The 22,284-nt window shown below is 39.3% G+C and overlaps 1 long non-coding RNA gene across 1 annotated transcript in view; it reads right to left on the reverse strand.

Moving 5' to 3' along the window:
* The window catches only part of LOC126500640 (uncharacterized), a 69,885-nt gene that overhangs the window by 8,153 nt on the left and 39,448 nt on the right, over positions 1-22,284 (reverse strand). The window contains exons 2-5 of the long non-coding RNA XR_007591392.1: positions 2,829-2,942; positions 2,595-2,750; positions 1,603-1,727; positions 706-839 (exon numbers count right to left, since the gene is read on the reverse strand). This is a non-coding gene — a long non-coding RNA (uncharacterized lncRNA). The remainder of the gene's footprint in view (positions 1-705; positions 840-1,602; positions 1,728-2,594; positions 2,751-2,828; positions 2,943-22,284) is intronic.

The following is a 22,284-nucleotide window of genomic DNA, read 5'->3' on the forward strand; positions in this document are numbered from 1 at the left end:
AGAGTTTGAAGTCAGGGATGGTAATGCCTCCAGAAGATCCTTTATTGTATAGGATTGTTTTGGCTATCCTGGGTTTTTTATTTTTCCATATAAAATTGATTATTGTCCTCTCAAGATCTGTGAAGAATTTTGATGGGACCTTGATGGGAATTGCATTGAATCTATAAATTGCCTTTGGTAGAATTGCCATTTTTACTATGTTGATCCTCCCAATCCAAGAGCAAGGGAGGTCCTTCCATTTTCTGGTATCCTCTTCAATTTCTTTCTTTAATGCTTTAAAGTTCTTGTCAAATAGATCTTTCACTTCCTTGGTTAGAGTTACCCCGACATAATGAATCTCTTTACTTTTGCATGTTAACTATAGAGATTAAGGTATAATTACATTACATACTTTTATAGTAATTTTACAATGGAAATTATTTCATACAATTGATACATGCTAATAAAATCTCATAAATAATTTAAGAGTTTATGAACATTTGTAAAAGGAAACAGATTGCATCAAGGGATCATCTAACCTGCTCTTATATTTTTATAAATGTTCCATTCAAAACTTCTGTGACTATTTTGTTTCTGAATTCAGATCAAAATGATCTTACCTCACCGTCTGCTAGTTGAATTTATGGATCAAAGATTCAGGGCAATGTTTAAAGTTCTTTTTAGAAACTTCCAATACTTTGAAAAGGTTGGAACATGTACTTTTACCTTCTATACTCAAAATGCAAAACAGCCATGGATTCACACAGAAAATAAGATTCTCTCCAGCCTTGACCTTGTGCGTCCACAGCAGATGCGCCCTTCACAGCCTAAGAAAATTCTTTTCTCCATTTTATTTTGCTCTGTAAAAACAAGAGTGACTTGATTTTTGATGTATAATGTAATTGCAGACAGAACCAGATTATGCAAAATATGGCTGTAACTATACCTTATGCAAGTAAGCCAAAGATATGGGGATAAAACCACAGGGGCTAGGGAAGCGACTGGCTTTGTAGCAGTTACGAGAGTCCAGGCACAAAGGGTCCCATCTTACCCCAGATCAGAGACTGGAGACCAAGATAGCCATACTTACACTCTCTAAAATGGCCCCTTTCCTTGCAATCAGCCCACTGCTTCCTGAAGCCTGTCTGAGTGCAGATATGCTCCTTGTCACACAGTTCACTGACGAATCGCATCAGTGTCAGAAGTGACAGTTTTTTTTATAAGAAACTACTTTCAAATTATCAAGGATTTTCAGAGAAGGAAAGATAATAGCTACATGGTGACTGCTTAGAGGCTGACACTGCCCAAAAAGCCACTTATCAGATCTGCACACATCTGCTCACAGTGCTTGTGTTTATTTGTGAACATAAGCTCACAGTGGACATGCGTGTGCACACATGTGCATCTATAGGCCATTATTTCCTTTCTTTATATTATTTTACTTTCTTTGTATATGGTGTTTTGCCTACATGTACATTCTTGTGTCATATGCTGGTCCGGTGCCCACAGATTTCAAAAGAAGGAGTTGGATTCCTTGGAACTAGAGTAACAAAGAATTGTTAGCTGCCATGTTGATGTTGGAACCTGCACAGAGGCTTCTGGGAGAATAGCCAGTGATCTTACCTGCTAGTCATCTCCTCAACCCCAAGATCATTATTTTCTGATAGTAGGATTCAAAAACTATTTCAGGGACAATGACAGCGACCTGCAGGCATGACTCTCAATATTTTCCCTCAATGTCCTCAGACCTAAAAAGAGAAGTACAAAGGAAAAGCAAGTCTATAATTTAAGCTTGAAGAACAGTGTGAAAGAACATAGAAAACGTTTGCAGCAACTCTGTAATTTAAACCAGAGAATTTACAATTAAATTCCTGGGAAATGGTCAGGGAGGGTGATGTTATGACTTTAAAATAATAAAACATATAATAAACCATTAGCATGTTAGACAATGGTATCAATAGTATTTCTGAACCTGAATTGGTAGACAAGTGATCATGGGAAAGAATGATTTATGATCTAGGCCCACGTGTGTCAAATATGATGACACTCCCACATCTGTCACCCTGTCACTTAGCAAGAAACAAGGCTGAGATGGGGCCCAAGTATCCTCTGATCCCAGAGGTCAGACTGTTTCTACTCTCTCCGACTTACACGTGTTCGTTCTCTGTATTTCACTAATGAGGAGGTAGAAAACCCTACACTGTTCATGATATTGACTTATTCTCAAGTCAAACATATTTTGTGAGCTTGTTTTTCTACAACCAAACTGAAACCTGTTCCTCAGTCCGCTAGCCCTTTTCTCTTCAACTCACACCTTTCAGGTCTTCAGTAGCTTTAAAAATTGAAGCGTCTTTCGTGAGAGACATATAATCATTAAGATGAAAGGCTTAAGGGACATTCTGAGTTTCTTGAGTCATGTACTCTTCGGGTCGACCTCAGAGTGACAGTGAGAAATGCAGTAGAAGGATGGGAGAAGGCGGCGCTGTCTGAGTTGTGTCTTCTTCAGGCTTCTTCTCCCCACCCCTACCCCCACCAGGCACTGGTCAAAATCCTCTCTCCGACTCCCTGGATTCTGTTTTTTAAGAGCCACTACTTAGACGGGCCCATCCGTCTACCTCCGAGTTCGAAGGAAGATTCGCATTACTGATTTTTCTTGCCATGAAACTTTTATTTTCAGGCCCAAGTAAATTGATGTTCATCTTCAATTCCCCGCATAATCTCCCAGGTGCACTCATTCTGAGGCGATGTGCTCGGCAAGACATACAGCTCCACTGTGGGCGAGATGGGATGTGGTTACTGAAATGAAATATAAAAGCCAAGAAGGAAAAATCGCCGTAGCACTCCCTCACCTCATTTCCAAGGGGTCAGCCTGGAATTTATCCTCCAAAGCATTCTCTTCAGCTTTAGCTCACCCCAGGGGCAAGCCTTCGATGGTGCTCCTCAGAGACACCAGAATTAATTTCCTAGAAATAATCACATTCTGCTTTATTATATTTATGTATTAATTTATTCACTCATTGAACAAACATTTATTGAGTGACCTTCCCAGACCAGGCACTAAGCCCAGTCACTTAAAGTCTAAAACACAGAATTGGGAAATTATAGATTCCATGCCATGGTGAGGGAGAAAGCAAGAAGTGTAAGAACCTTAGGCACCCAGAAGCCACCCTCGTTCTGCCTATAGGGTATCGGTTGAAGTTTGGCTGCTTGGGTACTTGGGATTCAGTCTTGCTGAGCAGGTAAAGAGGGCACATACAAAGCAAATGTGTCTGTCTGATCCATGAAAGATGAACAGGCATGTGTCAAAACACAGGTAGAAGCAGGTAGTCATGGGAGACCAGCTACAGGAAGCAAGGTGAGAGCCCAGGGCCACTTCACACAGAGGATTCCCCACAGCCCAGAGAGCCCTGTCTATATGGTAAAAGACCACTCTGGTAGAAGGTTTTAGGGCTCAATGTCCGCTAGTTCAAGGCTATTGTAAGTGGAAGCCATTAAATTTCAGATCCCGCAAGCTCCAGGGGAAGGCTCTGAATTCCCTATTTGAAGGAGAAAAACAAAGGTTAGGAGGAAAAAAGAATTTCTGTTATGATATGAGAGCTGAGCAAATAAATTAACCCTCTTGTACTTTGTTTACTAATCTACATATTGGAAATGATCTGGCCTTCTTTTATCAAATAAATGTCTTAGTGTAGAAAATGTCTTGTTTGCTGCCCCTGTGGAATTAAAGCGCCTTGTGCTATTTACCAAGATTCCTTTCCTGGGCCTTCCAAACTCACCACCTGTGTCAACCCTAAGATTGGGAGCAACTGAAGCCAAATGTCTGGCTAATGGCTTGGAAAACAGAGTCAGAGGGGAAGCCGAGAACTAGACTATGGCTGAGTGGCCCACAGTCCTCCAGCCCATTTCTCTGAGTGTTTGTCCAAAGCTTCTAAGGTGGCTTGGGAGAAGTTAAAGGTGGAGGGGTAAGGCTGGCTTGCTATATTCATTTCCGGCACCACAATTGGGCTGCGTGACGGTGGTACCCCAAAGTTGTTATTTAAAGCAGAAAGAAATACTTTTATTCTCGTAACAGTATGGATTCCAAGAATGGCCTCTGGGGAGCCTAGAAGAGGCAATAGCAGAGGTTATTGGAGAAAGCAGGTTCTTGCCTTATCTGTCCTCACTTCAGTGGCTCCGTTCATCTTCAAAGCGGACAGCTTATTCTTTAAATCATTCTTTCTATACTATGTTCATGATATTTCCCACACTCTCCTCTTCCTGCAGCCAAGCATCTCTTAGTCTCCCTGCTATTAAAACATCTATGAATGGGCTGCTAAAGTGCTTGCCATACTAGACTAAGAACCAGACAGGGCAGCAGGGTGGTGGTGGTGCATACCTTTAATCCCAGCACTCAGGAGGCAGAGGCAGGTGGATCTCTGTGAGTTTGAGGCCAGCCTAGTCTATAAGAGCTAGTTCCAGGACAGGCTCCAAAGCTACAGAGAAACTCTGTCTTGAAGAGAAAAAAAAAAAAGACAAACAAACAAACAAACGAAAAAGAACCAGACAGGGATCCCCAAAATACACATAAAAATTATGGCAGCATGTATCTCCAACCCCAAGCTGGAAAGCAAAGAGAGGAGGATCCTTTGGGCCCCCAATCAGACAAATTTAGATCGAGACCAAGAAAAGTACTTGTCTCGCAGAACAGTGTGGATGGCATTTAACGAACAACCTAAGTTTGACTGTTGACTTCCATAGGCATGAATAAACATTTCCATCCATTTACATATATATAAGCATACAACATCACCAAATACTTGTGGCTGTATTTAGGGCAACCCAAAGAATGCAGGCAATATCTCCATCTCTGTTATGCAACTTAACATCTATAAACATATGTGTGTGTATACATACATATACATGATTATTTACAGGAGCAAGTGCTTGTACTTGGACATCTATGGGAGACTGTTATTTAATGTGGGATACTCATTTAATTACTAATGCCTGAACCCAAGGCTGACTTAAACTAGGGTGAAGCAAGTCAGGCACCCAAAGCACATGGTTTAAGGAGGCCCTTGCTTCCAGGTACTTCAATAAATTTCACACTAAAATTGACATCTGTTTAAATTCCATGCAGTAACTATCTCACCTGTCCCTTGCCTTCTCTGAATCCAGTCTTGGAAAATTCCAGGGCTCTTGCAGGACACAGCAATGATAGAAGAGGGATGGCATGACTAACCAGTAGCCTTAAGGCAAAGTAACAAAACTCGGACTGGTTTCAGGAGCTGGACTGTGTGTGTGTGTGTGTGTGTGTGTGTGTGTGTGTGTGTGTAAAATAGTGATGCAGGTGGTGCATAGGAAGGATGAATAGAGCAACTGGGTGATAGATATCCCATAACTAAAACTGACACTGTACTCCAGTAACATCTCAGAGTAGAGCAGATTTTGCACACACCTAGGCAACTTTGCCTTTACTGGGGAAACTGATTCCTGACCAAACAGATAATGGAGCTTTTCAACCGAGATACCACTAAGAACCAAGCACCAGCCTCTCAGAAGCTAACGCACTGGGGGAAACACTGGGAAGACTAAAGAGTGGCTACAACCGAATCTCCTAGGAGAATAGGGTCTCAAAGAGAATGTGAAAAGCAGACAGTGTGTATTTTGTGGATACACTGAGGAACTAATTATGCTGCTCTGACTAGCCTGGAACTCACTGTGTAGACTAAGCTAGCAGAGGGCCATAGACATATACCAGCACAGTTGAACCTAGTGTCTCCTTTAGGGGGATTCATTGAATATCAATGTTACTTTTCTCCTGAATTATTTCAAAGAGCCAGAGATCGTTGGGGTCCCCGTTGTTCTAAGCTGTCTGTCTTTGGAAAACCTACCAGAGAGCAAACAATACCCAGACCCAGACCCACTTGTCCTCCCAACTGAAGCCTTCTCCTGCCCAACCCAAATCCCCCTTGTCCCTCCTCCTTCTCTGGCTCACACACTCTCAACCAAGAGGACAGTGACTCACACTAATTATACAGCAGCATTTTTTTTTCCTAACAGCAGCTGGGACTTTCTATTTATTTGCCAGCTATTTATAACTCACTTAGACAAGGCAGCCTCCCCCACCCCAAGTAAAATTTCTCTGGGGTGGATCTAGTTTTATCTAAATTGGCTGGACAGAGTTGCAAAGCATATATAATCCATATTGAAAGAGATAAGGTTCGCTCCCTGTACTGGATATAAAAATAACCAACATGCAAAATGAGCATGGATAGGGAAAAATTAATTTACTTCCCTGCTTAATTAGTAGATGCAAGATAAATGTATCTGCTTAGCTCCCTAATTATAATAATACTTAACAGTTATGTGAAGCTCTTCATCATCAAAAACACCACTCTCTCCTGACACTAAATCTTTGGTGTCTTTGGCACCCCTCTGTGAGCATCTTATCTAAATAGGAGAAAGACTATGGTGTTGGGGGTGGGGAGCAGAGGATTCAGAGAGAAGTACCAAGACTTTCCATTATCATTAAGTAAACTGTTCCATGTGGTCCTACTCTTCTGTCCCCAGAACCTGGGTGTCTGGGGACAATCTACAAGCCACAGGGGGAAGTTTGACAATGAGGCTCAGTGCTGTGAACATTTGCTCATCTGATTGGATAGCCAGGGCCTTTCTTCTAGGAATAGCAGAACAGAGGTGACCACAAGAAGACAGAGACCCTGGGTGCCTCCTTGAAGAAGTGAACATCAAATGGAGCCCTGCTGGCTACTGTCATTATGTTTGTTCATGGGACTTCTTAACCTAGTGATGTTCAGATAAGAATGTCTGCCTTTGCCTTTTTGCTGTAACGGTATCCAGCTCTCAACTTTACTCTTGTCAACCTGGAACTCCTGATGTGAATCCCGTATTTACTAGACACTAGAAATTTGACATCTCCAAATCCTGAGATCTCACAGTCCTTGCATCTTTAAACAAATAAATATTCAGCCTCAGAGTAGGGTTTGACATTCAATCCTTGGGAGTAAAGGAGGTGGTATGAGCTTAATTTCCCGGAGGGATGCATTTTGCCTTCCTTCGCTAGCCTCCCCCACAGGTTCCTCCTAGCTTAGTGCTTCCATCTTAGCCTGCCATGGACCAGAGCCAATTTATCTTCTTCTTTCTGTTCTTCTTTCTGTTCTTCTTCTTCTTCTTCTTCTTCTTCTTCTTCTTCTTCTTCTTCTTCTTCTTCTTCTTCTTCTTCTTCCTCCTCCTCCTCCTCCTCCTCCTTCTTCTTCTTCTTTTTCTTCTTCTTCTCCTCCTCCTCCTTCTCCTCCTCATCCTCCTTCTTTTTCATAAATTCAGGGACCTTATTCTTAACAAATATTGGAATCACATTATTATTATAAAAAAGAAACATTAAATTTAGCCAGCACTGTGTTTAGTGTCTGATAGACCATTAACATAATTTGTTTTAAAATGAAATATTCAAATCATTTGCTAAGGACTTATTTTTTGATGACTTTCAAAATGAAACATATACCCAAACAATGGTAAGAAGCCACAATTGTAGATCTTGTTTTTATTTTGTAACCCAGGATGGAGAAAGGGAGATCTCTCAAAGTGATTGCCACTGAAATTGCTGCTTTACTATACTTTTATTTCTCCATTATTTTTAAATAAACAATAGGTCATGTGCATTTTGTTTAAATTCAAATTTTTCAAAGATCAAAACTGCTATAATGTGATTAAAATGCTGACCCTTTTATGTGGCTGAAAGGCAATGCAATATTGAAACAGCTTTTGGAAAATGCACATCAGTGTGATGCAAAGGAAGTCTCTTTTTTACCACTGCATTCTATCTGCAACCAGAGAAAATTATAACTCATGATATTTCACAAGCCATTGCCCCATATTCTAATTCAATGTACATTTCTTCTTACAACATGTGGGTTCAGAAGAGGAGAAGGTAAAAATACATGCACATTGGCTACAGCGTTTCATAATTGCCTGGGAGTTAGGCATGTGTCCCCGTTCTACACATCAGAAATCTGTTCTCAAGTGCCCTGTCTGCTGCTACTTCGCTGCTACACACTTCTCATTTCTGCACAGGACTCCAGTTCAGAGCCCCCAGGATGGAAAAGGCCACCCTGAAAGACCCGGATTCAAGAAAGACAAACCAGAATGTTGTTAAGAAGTAATGAAGGCCACAGGATCAGAAGGATCAGACTCAACTTCATGGAATCCAGAGCTGGTGTTTTAGGGTTTCTATTGCTGAGAAGAGACACTATGACCACAACAATTCTTATAAATGAAAACATTCAATTGAGATGGCAGCTTACAGCTCAGAAATTTAGTCTATTATCAGCATGGCTGGGAGCATTGTGGCATTGCAGCTGGAGAAGTAGCTGAGATTCCTACATCTTGCTGGCAACATGAAGTGTTGGGTGGTATCTTGAGTATACATAGGAAACCTCAAAACCCACCACACAGTGATACACTTACTCTAATAAAGATACATGCTCCAACAAAGTCACACTTCCTAGTAGTGCCACTCCTTATGAGATTATGGGGACCAATTACATTCAAACCACTGCAGCTGGCATGACAATGAACTCCTTACAAGCTAAGGTTTTCATTTTGTACTAAAAGGAAGATGTTGGCTTTCTTAGCTCCTAGAGAAAATGATTACCCTCTGAGAGAGAGAAAGCTGCCTACAAATAAAAGAGCAGGAAAGAAGGAGACTTGCCAACAATGTTGCAAGAAAAACACAACCAAATAATCGCTCTTCTCCAGGACAACCCTGAGTCTGAGATCCTCTGACTCCATGCCTCAGCTCAGCAATTCAGTCATTTTCAAACAGAGAGAGGCTAAAGCAAAGCCTGAGGAACAGCTTTGCAGCTGTGTATGTGTGCTTCTGTCCTGAAATGAGCCTAATCACAAGTATAGCCAGTGTAGGCTCTGTATCACACAGCTGTAGCTGGCACATTAACCATATGTTATTAGAGGTATAAATAGATTGCATTTTTTGAGTGGTGATTACTTGATTAATAAAAACAATGGAAAAGAAAAGAAACATATCCTATACAAACTGATAAAAAAATGACAGTAGGGAAGGATGCTCAGAGTGGGGTGGTCCAAGGTTTTCATAGAGAATGCCTATTTTCTTTTCATATTTTAAAAATCACGGTGTAATAGTAGTAGTATAATAAAAACTACCACTTTGTACTTTATATTTTCTTGGTGCATGCTACTTGTTTCCCCTACTTAATATGCACAAAATAGTTGTCATTTTTCCATCCCACCAAAGAGAACAAAGCACTGAAGACAGACGTGGTGTCCACAATCCCCAGTTAATAATTTCCTACTGAGTCTTAAGTCCTGGTACTTTTTTTTTTCTGAGACAGGGTTTCTCTGTGGCTTTAGAGCCTGTCCTGGAACTAGCTCTGTAGACCAGGCTGGTCTCGAACTCACAGAGATCCGCCTGCCTCTGCCTCCCGAGTGCTGGGATTAAAGGCATGCACCACCATCTCCCGGCAAGTCCTGGTACTTTTAACTACACTCACTGCCCAAAAATAACTAGCGAAACCTGTGGAGACCCAAAAATGTGAGCCTATTTTCACCTTGTCTGAAGGTCAGAGAGTTTGATCTTGCTCAGAGTTGTTGACAGTAAATGTGGCTACAGACCCTGAGATAAGGTGTAATTACTTGGTGTTTTGGACATTAAGATGGCCCACACAGGTAGATCCACTCCACCCCAACCACAGGTCCTTCTTTTGAAATAAAAGGTTTGTCCTAGGAAATGGCTGCCTTCGGGATACTTGGTCTAGGGTGGATTCACTGCCTAAAGAACAGAATGCTTTTCTTAAGGATTAATGACTTGTCGGTTCAAAGTATTGAAGCAAGTCACTGTTCTAGATGTCCTTTGCATCATGTTAAAGCAGCTCTTTGTTGGCTTCCCCTTTTTGTACTGGGGTATAAAGCATATGGAAAATAAACACAGATGAATTGAGCATTCAGTATTAACTGAGTTACCCTCCCTTTACTATTCTGTGTCTCTGTGATCCTTTCTTATCTCTGTTCCTCTTACTTAACATTTTTATAATCTGTGTGCTCCTACCCTGAGATGTACGAGCTCCCCACAGCTAGGATCACTGCAGAAGTCACCCCAAAACTGTGGCCTCCGACAGAAACCAGCACAAAAAGTGTTCAAGTATTGCATGCATCAATCTTTCTCATCACCACATGATAATCTCTGCATGGATCAAGTGGTCCTCTAGAGGAAGTACTCCCACTTTTGGTGGTGGAGGGCTTCTGCTCCTCTTCAGCATCCTCTCTGTCCCTGGCATGGGAGTACCTCAACCTGTCTTCTCTACTGTATACACCTGTGCCTGACATGGGAGCACCTTAGCCTGCCTTCTCTTCTGTGCACAACTGTGCCTGACATGGGAGCACCTCAGCCTGCCTTCTCCTCTGTGTACACCTGTGCCTGTCATGGGGGCACCTCAGCCTGCCTTCTCCTCTGTATACATGGAGCACTTCTCCTTCTCTAGTTTGTACACTGCTAAGTTACCTTCCAATTCCTATTTCACATTTATACCCTCGAGAAAGAAATCTCCGCCTGACTTTCTTCTGTACTGCTTACTTATCCATTCACATATCTGCCACCCCTGAAATTCTAGAAACCATTTGACCTTCATAACAACATCCTAAAGGTTAAAGACAAGCATACCTCTTTTTACAAGAACAAACCATCTGCTTTTCACTGGCATATGTTGTATTGATAAAGGGCCGCAGGCCTTTCTCTTTCCAAAACTTTCAAAACAGAAGGACTCTGTCCAAAATAGAAGTGTATGTTACACTGTTTCCATAAAAGAAGGAAACAAGAGGAACCTCGGAGCCACAAACATTCTATTTCCAAGTTCAGAGCAAACAAAAAATATGTCAGCCCAGAGGGGATAGATTTGGAGGGAAGGGGGAGCCAGATATGCAAACTTTATTCTATGTTTAAATCCAGCATATGGGCCATTCCTATTTTAGGACAATAAATACTGACTTCCATATTTTGATAATTAATTATATAAAAAAGAGCCAAGCTATATTTGAAGGTCCTGGTAGGCATCCCAGTTATCAATATTCAGGCCCAAGAGCCCATTTTTGTTGACAAATTTTGAGAAGTTCAGTTGGTGCCGCCCAAGTTCTCCTGTTATTTAGAAGCAGAGTTGCGATGAGGATCGAACATGTGCACTCACACCTCCCATGAATCTCATTTCCTGGCGTCTACTTTTAACAACTTGATATATCCCTTAGAAAGCTGCAACCTTCTAAATCCAGGACTGGTGGGAGACGCCTTGCAGGTGCTGAGCTGAGGGACATGTGATTCTGAAGGGTAGTGATGGTGGCAAGGCTTGTGAGCCCCAGTGCAGTGCTCTGTGGGGACTCAGTAAACTGGTGTTCATCATTAGTTGTTAGGTTATTAACTCAAAAGCCTGAAAAAATAAACCAATCATGCTTCCAGAGGTAAGAACGTATTCCTCTCCTTCCAACTTCCATGATGTTACTGGCTCTAGAACCGTCCTTCCAAGACAGATGATGACAGTGTCTAACCTCCTTTCTGATGATCATTCTTGACTCAGTTGCCCCCTCAATGACCATCACAGTTTTCCATTGATTTGAAGCTTGTCTCAAATTCATGCCCTTTGCCATACATAGGCCTTTGGCCCCAAGGTGTTCATGATTCACAAATATAATTCGTGAAAAGTGTATACTTTGGTATTTTCCCCTCTAACTAAATGTGACATGTCACAAAAATGCAAGGGTCAGTCAGGGCCACCTGCATCTTGTTCACTGTGATGGCTCCTCAAAATCTTCTTGTGTTGTATGGGAAGCACTGAGACCAAGTATAGAGTAGTGACGTGTTTGACTTTTATATATCTGGTTATACATAAAACTTTCATCCTCACCTCTCAACTTCCATTACTATCATTTTCTAGGATAGATTGTTGGGCTACATCCCCAACTCCTTGGCCTTGGGTGTCTACCTTTTGACCATGGTCATACTTCTTGGGGTCAGAAAAATGTTGTGGAATATTACGCTATGTAAAGATGTGCTACATTTGTTTATGCTCTGTTTATTTAATGATGTAAAGATGTATTGTTTTACCTGCCTAAAACACCTAATTGGTCTAATGAAAAGCTAAATGGCCAATAGCTAAGCAGAGGAGGGATGGGCATGGCTGATGGGCAGAAAGTATAAATAGGAGGAGGAATCTAGGCTCAAGAGAAAATGGAGAGAATAGGGGAGAAAGAGAGGGAGATTCCTGTGGCCAGACAGACAAACACAAAATAGGACACACAGAATGAACAAAAGGTAGAGAGCCCTGAAGAAAATGTAGATGAAGAGAAACCAGTTAATTTAAGTTACAAGAGCTAGTGGGGCAAGCATAATACAATTCTGAGTATTAATAACTAATAATGTCTCCATGTCATGATTTGGGAGCTGGTTGGTAGCCGAAAAGAAAGCATGTTCTTATTTGGGAAAACCTTAGTGTGAAGGATTCTTAGACTTCTCCGCTGTCTGTACAGGCAAATCACCATTTCTGTTCTGGATTTGATCCTATCCTTGGGATCCATATGACTGGACTTTTCTTCTTCATCCTATAAGAAGTAGCATTCTACTTATAGGATTATCCACTTCTCTGCAACATCTGCCTTGTTATGGCATATGGCTTCTCCTCTCTGCTACATCCCTGAAATTGTGATTTCCAAAAGCATTACAATTGATCTTGGAAACTAAACCTCTTTTGTATTTAAAATTTGAAGATTTATTTTTGAACTCAAGGACCAAAGGAAGGTGTGCTGAAAAAATGGCTTAAGAGAGTTTCTTGCTTTTCCAAATAGCCAGAATTTGTTTCCTAGTTTGAGTGGTTAACAACTTTCAGTAACTCCAAGTTCAGGAGAACCTCTGACCTCTGCGGCAAACTGTATTCATGTGCATGTGCTACACATAGATACACATACATACATATAACTAAAAAAATAAGGTGAAGATAACATTTTGATAAGAATTGATAGGCCCAGACACACACACATTCACACGACACCCACATACACACATCACACACAAACACAGAGACATACATATATACACCACAATATACATACACACACAAAGACATGTATATGCACATATACCACACACATACACACAAAGACACACCATATACATACATACCACACACATTGAGACACATAAGCACACAACACACACACACACACATTTCATCATTTGTTGGTAATATCTTGTTTCAGTTTTCGCACAGGTATTGAGATGATTATATTATTTCCTTTCTTTATTCTATTTGATGTAGTAAATTACATGATGGGGATTTTCAAATGTCAATTCCTGAAATAAAAGAGTGAACTTTTATTCACTCTTTTAATATAATAAAAGAGTTAAAAGGTACATTTACTTTTACATAACACTACATTTGCTTAATAGGTATTTAGAACGTTTTATGTCTATATTCCTCACACAGATGGCTCTTCTACACAAAGTCCTTGTCGGATTTGGATATCAATTTATGTTTATTTCATAAAACAAGTAAGAATGCATTGAAAATGTAGTCCACATGAAATCTTATGCACCAAAGGTTATAGTGGATTTGCTCACAATTTGAAAAGTAAGAAGCAACCAAGCTGTCTATCATTTGATGAATGATGACAGAGTAAAATATTATTCCACATCAAAAAGAAGCAAACCACTAACAGATGCATATTTATAAGCTAAAGGGACCAGTCTAAAATGTTTATGTACTGAATTATTTCAACTATATGACATTCTGGAAAAAAGAAAATGGTCACAGTAAAAGATGACCGTCGCCATCATATTCTGTACTAGGGAGGGATTGTGTATGAATATGTGTTACTCTGTCCAATGTTGTAAGATGGATATATGACATTGTACATTTATTCAAGCCCGTAGTACTGTATAAAGAATGAACCTTAATGTAAACTATGAATTTAGATGAATAAAAATGTATCATATCATTCTAACACATTGTTTTGGTTTATTTTCCTGTCACTGTATTAATTCTCTGACTAAAACTCCCTCTCACACTTAAAGGTACAGTTAAACCAAACAAGAAGGTCAAGGCAGCAGGAGCTCAAAAGCAGCCAGTCACATGGCAGCAGACGGCACAAGCGAGCCATGCATGTGTGCCAGTGCTCAGATCCCTTTCTCCATTTTACACAGTCCAGTTTTCCTGCCCAGGTAATCATGCTACCCACAGCAGGCAGATCTTCCCACCTCAATGAACATATCAAGATCACCCTGCATGTGCATGCCAAGAGGCCCATCTTCCTCCCTAGATCTGACCAAGTTGACACTTACTAACCATCACACATGTACAACACTAATCAGATTTTTAAATAAGGTACTGAGGAGCTCAGGTAGCATGTAGGATTGATGGATTTGCTGACACTTTTCGGTAAAGAAGAAATTTCTGTGAAAGTAGTCATTGACTTTAAACCATAAAACACTCGAATACACTTCACCAATGATTATATGAGAATGACAATAGGCACATAGAAACGTCTTGACATCAGGTAAATACAAAATAAAACAATAGTAAGGAATCAGTACTCATCAAAAGGATTTTTTTAAGGTGGCAAAGCAAAGATCTAGAAGTGAGGAACACATGGAGATGCCTTCTTACAAAGCTAATAGGAATGCGATCTATTATGGCTGCTACATAAAAAGTTTGCAGTTATTTAAACAAAGACAAATCTATAGCAAGATCCCACAGTCTCACATGGGGACTCTGATCTAGGACAATGTTTCTCAACAAATTGTTTGCTTCCAAATCTGTAGCAAGCCTTTTTTTTTAAGTTCTTTTAGTTACCTTGTCAATAAATTTAACACCAAAAAAGACTAATGCCTATTTAAATATCTGCTTCTGTACTTTATGCCAAAGAAGAATAGGATGTTTCACCCCTAAAACCAATGTTCCCCATTAGAAATAATATTTCCTTCATTGAAAATGTATACTCCAGAGAAATTAATTTTTTTTAAATTGGAAAAAACTGTCTTGGTAAACAACAATATTGCTTCTTTATTATGGGGATGGTAATAGTAAATGGAAATTTTTAAATGAATTAGAAATCAAGATGATGTCATGCAAACAAACCCCAAGATAACAATTCATAACAGACAATTCAACAAGAAGTATAAAAATTCTAGCGTCCAAAGCAATATGCAAGTAAAAATCCAAATGTAGCAAAGAAAAGTGATAACTGGAAATGAAAGAACTAACTAAAGATTTGACTTATACTTTTGTTTGTAGAAGATGATACTCAACATTCTAAGGCAAACACATTGCTAATGTGTCCATGTTTATAGCATGTATAACAGTCAAAATGTGTGAGAAAACTCTTACAGACGACGGTGAGAGGAGTCAGAGATAGAGCATAAATTAGTCCACGGAGGAAAGAAAATGTCAAATACTTAGAAACTAGCCAGAAAGTGTAATAATTGATTAAACAAACAGAAAACAGTGCTCTAACATGTATATATTAATTCAATCATAATGGTCATCATGTAATTGGTAAACATGAACTGTCTGGGATATCGAAATTGTTATATTAGATAAAAGAACAATACCCTGCTATCACTGTCTACAACAAAGTTCTAGTTTAAGTTATAAAATATCAATATGTAGTTTAAAATTTGCAGGTAAAAATGCATATCAAATAAAAAAAGAAAGACTCGATAGTGTAATGATATGCTGCAGCTGCAGTTCCCTGAGGGACACAGCAGGCCACTGTGGATGGTTTAGGGCAGCAGCGGTGGGAGACCATGGTGGGCCATGAGGGGCAGCTGGTCTCCCCCACCCAAGACCTCTGTGGGTCCCATGCAGATGAGAGGCAGGTGAGAGACTTGTCTCATGAGGAACTGAGGAGCCACAGTGGATGAGAGACACAGACAGATAGGCATGCCATGCAGAGAAAGTGGGCATTTATTTAGTGGATTATGGAGGGGAAAGGGGGAAAAGGGGGAAGAGCAGAGAGAGGGAAAGAGAAACAGAGGAGGGAGGAGAAAAGAAGCTACTTTTTCGGGAGAGAGATGGAAAAGAGAGAGCATAGGCTGGAAGCAGAAGGAAGATCCACTTGCCTTGGTAGAAGGGTGAGTGAATGGGGCTTATCTCTAAAAGGGACAGGACAGACCATTATGGGTAGCTATATAATTATACACTACGTGAGAACTTTCAATAAAAAATGGACCAATTTGTAATAGTGTGTGCATAAGATTATGGTTTAGTATGCACAATACATGTAAGTAGTGGAAGGGGGGTTAAGTCAGTTGTGCTGACAATGCTCTCACCAGAACTATAGACTGACAAGTATCAGAGATGAGGAACCTGAACCTCCTTTTGAAGGTTTGTCCAGCATAGTCAAATGACTCCCAAAATAATATAGCTAATCAGTGTAGTTCTTGGTTTCTTCTCAGAGATTGAAAGAACACATTTGGGATACATGACTCAGATTATTCACACCAGACATGACCTGAAAGTCCCTTTCCTACAGTCCAGCTCCCACAGTTCCAGAAAACATTATGCAAACTGCCAAGGGTGGGCAATTAAACAGTGCCACCCAGCTGCATCACCTATGAATCATGAGAAAGATCAACATGGCAAGATATTTATAAAGATTTAATAGATAGTACTCACATGTTAGTAGGAACCAACAGGTGTCTAATTGCACATAAGGCCCACTCAGTGGGAGAGAAATCAGGCCTGGTACTGGAAACTTAGCGAGCTTCCCAGAGCTCTGAGGTTACTGACCTTAGAAAAGGACCTGCTACCACTACTTGGCTAGAACAGCATTAATTCCTTACTATATTCTGAAACTCATCCTTAAGAACACAGGTAAGTGTCATTACCATCCTTCATCAAGGAAGTTTCTTTTTGCAGCAAATGGAAACTATCACATAAAACCAAAATGAGACACAATGCAAAGATCAATGAATTCTAGGTATCCTATCCTGAACAGATAGATCTACATCACAGCTTCTGTATCTATGACTCAGGGAACATCAAGGAAGAGAGGTATGAAAGATTGTAAGAATGAGAATAATCAGTCTCTCTTAGAAATGACTTCAAAAACAAGACTGGAACAATATCAATACCAATGGACATTTCAACAAGAAAGGGAAAATTTTCTTGGGGTTCCACCTACAGACAAGAACTATAGGCAACTAGGCAACTATCAACTTCTGGGAGGAGAACTAGCCTTTCTTAAGGATCATCCCCTTATTTGTTGTATAATAAAGACTTGTCAGCCTTGAAGCCATGTACAGAAAAACAACAAAAAGATATAGATAGATATAGATATCGATATCGATATCGATATAGATATAGGTATAGGTATAGGTATAGGGATAGGGATAGGGATAGGGATAGGGATAGAGATAGAGATAGAGATAGAGATAGAGATAGAGATAGAGATAGAGATAGAGATAGAGATAGAGATATATTCCTCCTGTGTTGTTATATGTATATATGCATATATACATATATGTATATATAAATATATTCCTCATATACCCCATATAAAAATATAGTAAAAGAAAGAGTTTTGGAACATAGGAGGGGTGTTCAGGTGAGGGTAAGATTTGATGGAGGAATATGATAGAGAAGTAATATAGTTCTGTCTCAATTAAAAACACATTTATAAAAGTCTTTTGCACATGAACACTAGCAGGATAAACTATGTCCAGTTAAAGGCATGTTTAAAATCCTATTTTCTAACCGAGTGGTAACCATGTTAGCATCATGACAACATGCTCACACATTTGTGGTAATACTGGTGCAGATATATTTATTTTTCTACTGGATGTATGAAGCTCAGCATGCAGAACTTTGCAGCAAATACAGTAAATGGCCATGCTACTGGCTTAGGCTTTGCTGTGCTGCACTTTTTAATATCACTGTATCCTCCTTCTACTAAAACATATTAATACGAAACAATGTGCAGTTATATCAGCATCAGTCTCAAATATTTCATATTTTCAAGTGTCTTAACTGCTCAAAAAGCCACATGGAGAGTCTGACTTTGTCAAGAAAGATGTTGAAATTTCTACTTTTGTCTTGCAGAGAATATATCCCTATTTTTATGCAACATATGACTTATTAATTTCACAAAATAAAAATTTTAAACATGGAGTATTTCCAGAGACAAAGATGGAAACTAATGAGTGATAAAACATATTTTTTCTCTGAGAAGGCAGGTTACTCCCAGATGTGTCTACATATAACAGAGATTCAAACTGCAGCCATCCTTCTGTAGCTACAGGAAATCACAGAATCCCCTACAAATCCATGGTGTGACTGCTCAAGGCTCTGATGTAAAATTCTGCCTTCTGCGGATGGGTGCAGACCTGCCCATATACAGTCATCATTATCATCTGACTTCTTAGATTCCCCAGCACAGTGTAAGCGCTGTGTAAATAGTTGTCCTGCATTGTAGAGAGAATAGTAGTGACAAGAAAGTAGTGCATGTCTAAGAAGGACAATTGTCCAGTACCCGCCTTTGGATCTACAGAGACAGAACTGGTCTGGGGATCTGAGTGTGTCTGAGAGGAACCTGCATCTGAAATGATAGAAAAATATAAGATTAAAGCTGGAGATTTACACATTACTGCCTCAACTGATAACACAATAGGGTGGAGAATCAATATGTCTCAGAGACCTAAGATACAATGTAGACTTTGATAAAAGAGTTTCATTGTATCGCAAAAATACAGCTTAGCCTCACTACAGTTGTGAACTAACTGACCATTACCTCTGAGAAGCATTGATTCTTAACTAGACAATCATAAAGTCAGAAAAAAAAGTTTCTGATACATAAAAATGTTTCTCAGAGAAGTGATTATTCCTTTTGAAACGACTTCATATAATAACAGGAAAGTGGTTTTTGAATGTCTCCAATTACTTTGCCAGACTCCCCACTCCTTCCCTGTGGGCTGGAGGTGATAAGTCACATTTAATAGAATCAGGAAAGGGGAAAACTATCACTTTAAAATACAGAATCAAAGCAGACATGAACTCTACCCAGTGATCAAGGTTAACATCGCCTGTCACATTGACATTGCATCTTCTGATCATAATGTGACACAAAATGCCATCACCTCTTTGGTGCTCTTCCCCAAAATGTCTAGTGGATCTAAGCACATCAAAAAGCATAAACCAGAGGTTTTACAAACTACCTGACCAACACATGTTGACAGTGGCAAGGTCATTATGGCAAGTAATAAATGAGGGATCATCACATTTAAACTAAAGATTCATGACAACTGAATGTAATTCACTGTAGTGGAAGGTAGACATGAATAAAGTCTATGGGTTAGCAGTTGGCATTGCCCTTGTGTCAGTAGCGTGAAGACCGTGGGAGGATTATGACATGTCATGAAGAAAAGTGCTGGCATTCACTAAGAAACTTTGCTAAGATTCTATAAGCCAATATGAAATAATGACTAGACTACATTTGAAAAGTTTTGTTACATTTGCTCATGCTAGGCTAAAAATATTCTTATAAAGAATTATCATCTATAAATTTGAAATCAGCACAAAATAATGAAATCACATAGTCTAATAATATTCTGAGTTGGAAATAAAGATTCTCTGGCTGAAGATTTGCTTTGTCTTCACAGGCTTGGTTTCTACTAGCTTTAGTCAGTCCTAGTATTTTCCACGTTTACAGAACATAGAAATTCTCTTATCAGTTTCTCTTCGGTAACATCCAAACTGAGGGTCATTCGGCTTCTTAAACATTTTACCTGCCCAGATAGAGGTTGGTTCCTGTAAAGGTAAATCATGGGTCTCACAAAGTTAAAAATCAAAATCGAGTCTTGCAGTAATTTTTATATTTTATGTTATATTTCTGCTTTAAAATAAGATTATAATTCTCTCTTAAATCTTCCAGTAGCCATTCTCTATGTAGTAATTCATTATATATGTGAGACAAAAAATCTCACTGTGGCAATTTTGTTTCATACTATGGCAAAGAACTATATAGTCCACAGTTTAAATAGTACTACACACATATGCATGTACACACACACACACACACACACACACACACACACACACATAAATACACCTTTTGGTTTGCTTGTAGTTTATCCCACAATGTTTCCCAATGCATGTAGACAAATTCAGAAGTAAATTTGTGTCTCCATTTCTGAGTCTGGCAGGATCCCAAACCGCCAGTACCACAGTAGTATGAATGAGCTCTTCTCAAAATCTGTTATATTGAAAAAACGTTCCCTCAAAAGGATCCTAGATCAAATTAACATGGAAAAATGCTTCAATCTATTTTCCTTTCTTGAAGGTGCCAAAACATATTATTGTCCGTGAAAAAAAATCTAATAGAAAAGACAGTTTCTTAATAAAAGAGATAACCAAATTATTTCTCAATCGATTCCTATTAATTATGGATCCACTTTGGAAAAAATGTGCTGCAATAAACAAAATTGCACTCATGAAACCAAATCTGAATGCTTTTATTCTAGGCTGACTCCAACCCTCGATGGATAGTCGAGGCATGAGACGCTTCTGAACCTGCAGTTGTATGGACAAACAGAGGGGATAACCAGCTAAATAAGGAATGAAAGAAAGGGAGGGAGAGGAAGGAAAGGGAAGAACTAATACTTTGACATAGTCTAACATGAGGAGTGGAAGACAATGAAAAGAAGGAAGACACAAAAGAATAGAATCAAGCATTTGAGCAATGTCTTAATGAAGATTATAGATTTCAATATTCAATATTTGCTTAACATTTTGTTGTATCTTTTCTGTATGAACTTTTTTTGTATTTCTGCAGAATTGATTACTTTTTAAGGCTTATTTTTGTTCTTTACTAATATCTGTATTTCTTGGTATCTACATTTTACTCATGTAATCTCTAAGTTGTAATAAAATTTCACATTCAAAATTATATCACAGATGTTTAATGGTGGCCTAATTCAACATGGGCAATCAGTAAATTAGGCCTCATCTCAAAGAAGTCTATAATAGCTCCTCATTTAGAGTTAAATATTACAGAAAACTAGAATAATAAAAGTAAGTTTACTGTGTTAAAATGCTGATAATAATATATAACGTTACATTTTAAATATTTAAGAACATAAAAAAACGAGCTTAAAAACACTAATGCCAAGAGGAAAGAAGAACACAAGTGACGTGAAGGGCAAAGGGAAAAAGGAAATGAAGATGTTAGTGAGGAGATGAATACAAGGACAGAGAAGAAAGGTGTGGGAAGAAAACCGACAGTAAAGGGGTTGAGAAAAGTTATTTGTTAACTTGTATTTTTATAAGTATCATATATACATATATACTATAGTGTGCGTGCATGTGAATAAAAGTTTAATTGTACTTATCCTACATAAGAGATAGTATCTATCCTAGAAGATAGAGTTTGTCAAATAAAAATCCCAGTGTGAAATACTCTCCTTGGATCCGGGGTATACTGAAGATGTAGCCGACTGCTTTTGCTCTTAGTGGTCTTCATGAACTTGATAGTAAGACCTTATTGATGAAGACACCACAGACTTTGGCCGCAGAATATGGAGAAATCAAGCTACTAGGGACCTGGAGCTTCTTCCCTCACAAACTAGCTTTCATAGTACTTGTAGGTGTTAGGAAGGGCATGGGGGGGGAAAGTCTTCAGTAGTCATACCCAGTTATGAATAGTATGAGCTACAATAATTACCAGACTGGAAAGATGTTTATGGGTGCAATAGTGGCATGGATGGTTAAGGGAGTAACCAACTCCCTTGTGAGTAGATTTAAGACTCAACTCAAAATGGGAGAAAACCCATGTCTGGGACTATAAAACTAGCTAAGAATACATGGTGTAGAAATTGCTCTTAGACCCTAGAGTGAAGATACTGTTCTTGTTTTGTTTTGTTTTGTTAAATGGACACAGTGTTAAACTTTCAACTCAATTTGAATATTTCCAACCAGGGATTGGCTAAGCTCTCAGCCCTCATCAGAGACATTTCTCTGTGCACCCAGTTATGGTTAATGCAGAAACTGACAACTGTCTTGAATACAGAGAATAAGGGCCTGTGGAGTGTTCGGATGAAATGGGGCATCAATATATAACATTTTCTCCTTACAGGGTTAAGAACAGGAAGAGAAGAAGACTGTAAGAGGCAGAGGTCACTGAGAACCAGAGTGAAACAATGTTGAGAACGTAACAGGACTCCTGTGCCCATGACCTCTTAGCAACCTTGGTAGCCTCCATAAGATTAAGCTGGTTAACAATGGGAGAGAGTATCAAATGTTC

This window comes from Alexandromys fortis, unplaced genomic scaffold, assembly GCF_014885135.2.
Source record: "Alexandromys fortis isolate MF-2015 unplaced genomic scaffold, M_Fortis_MF-2015_v1.1 scaffold_46, whole genome shotgun sequence".
Classification (NCBI taxonomy): domain Eukaryota; kingdom Metazoa; phylum Chordata; class Mammalia; order Rodentia; family Cricetidae; genus Alexandromys; species Alexandromys fortis.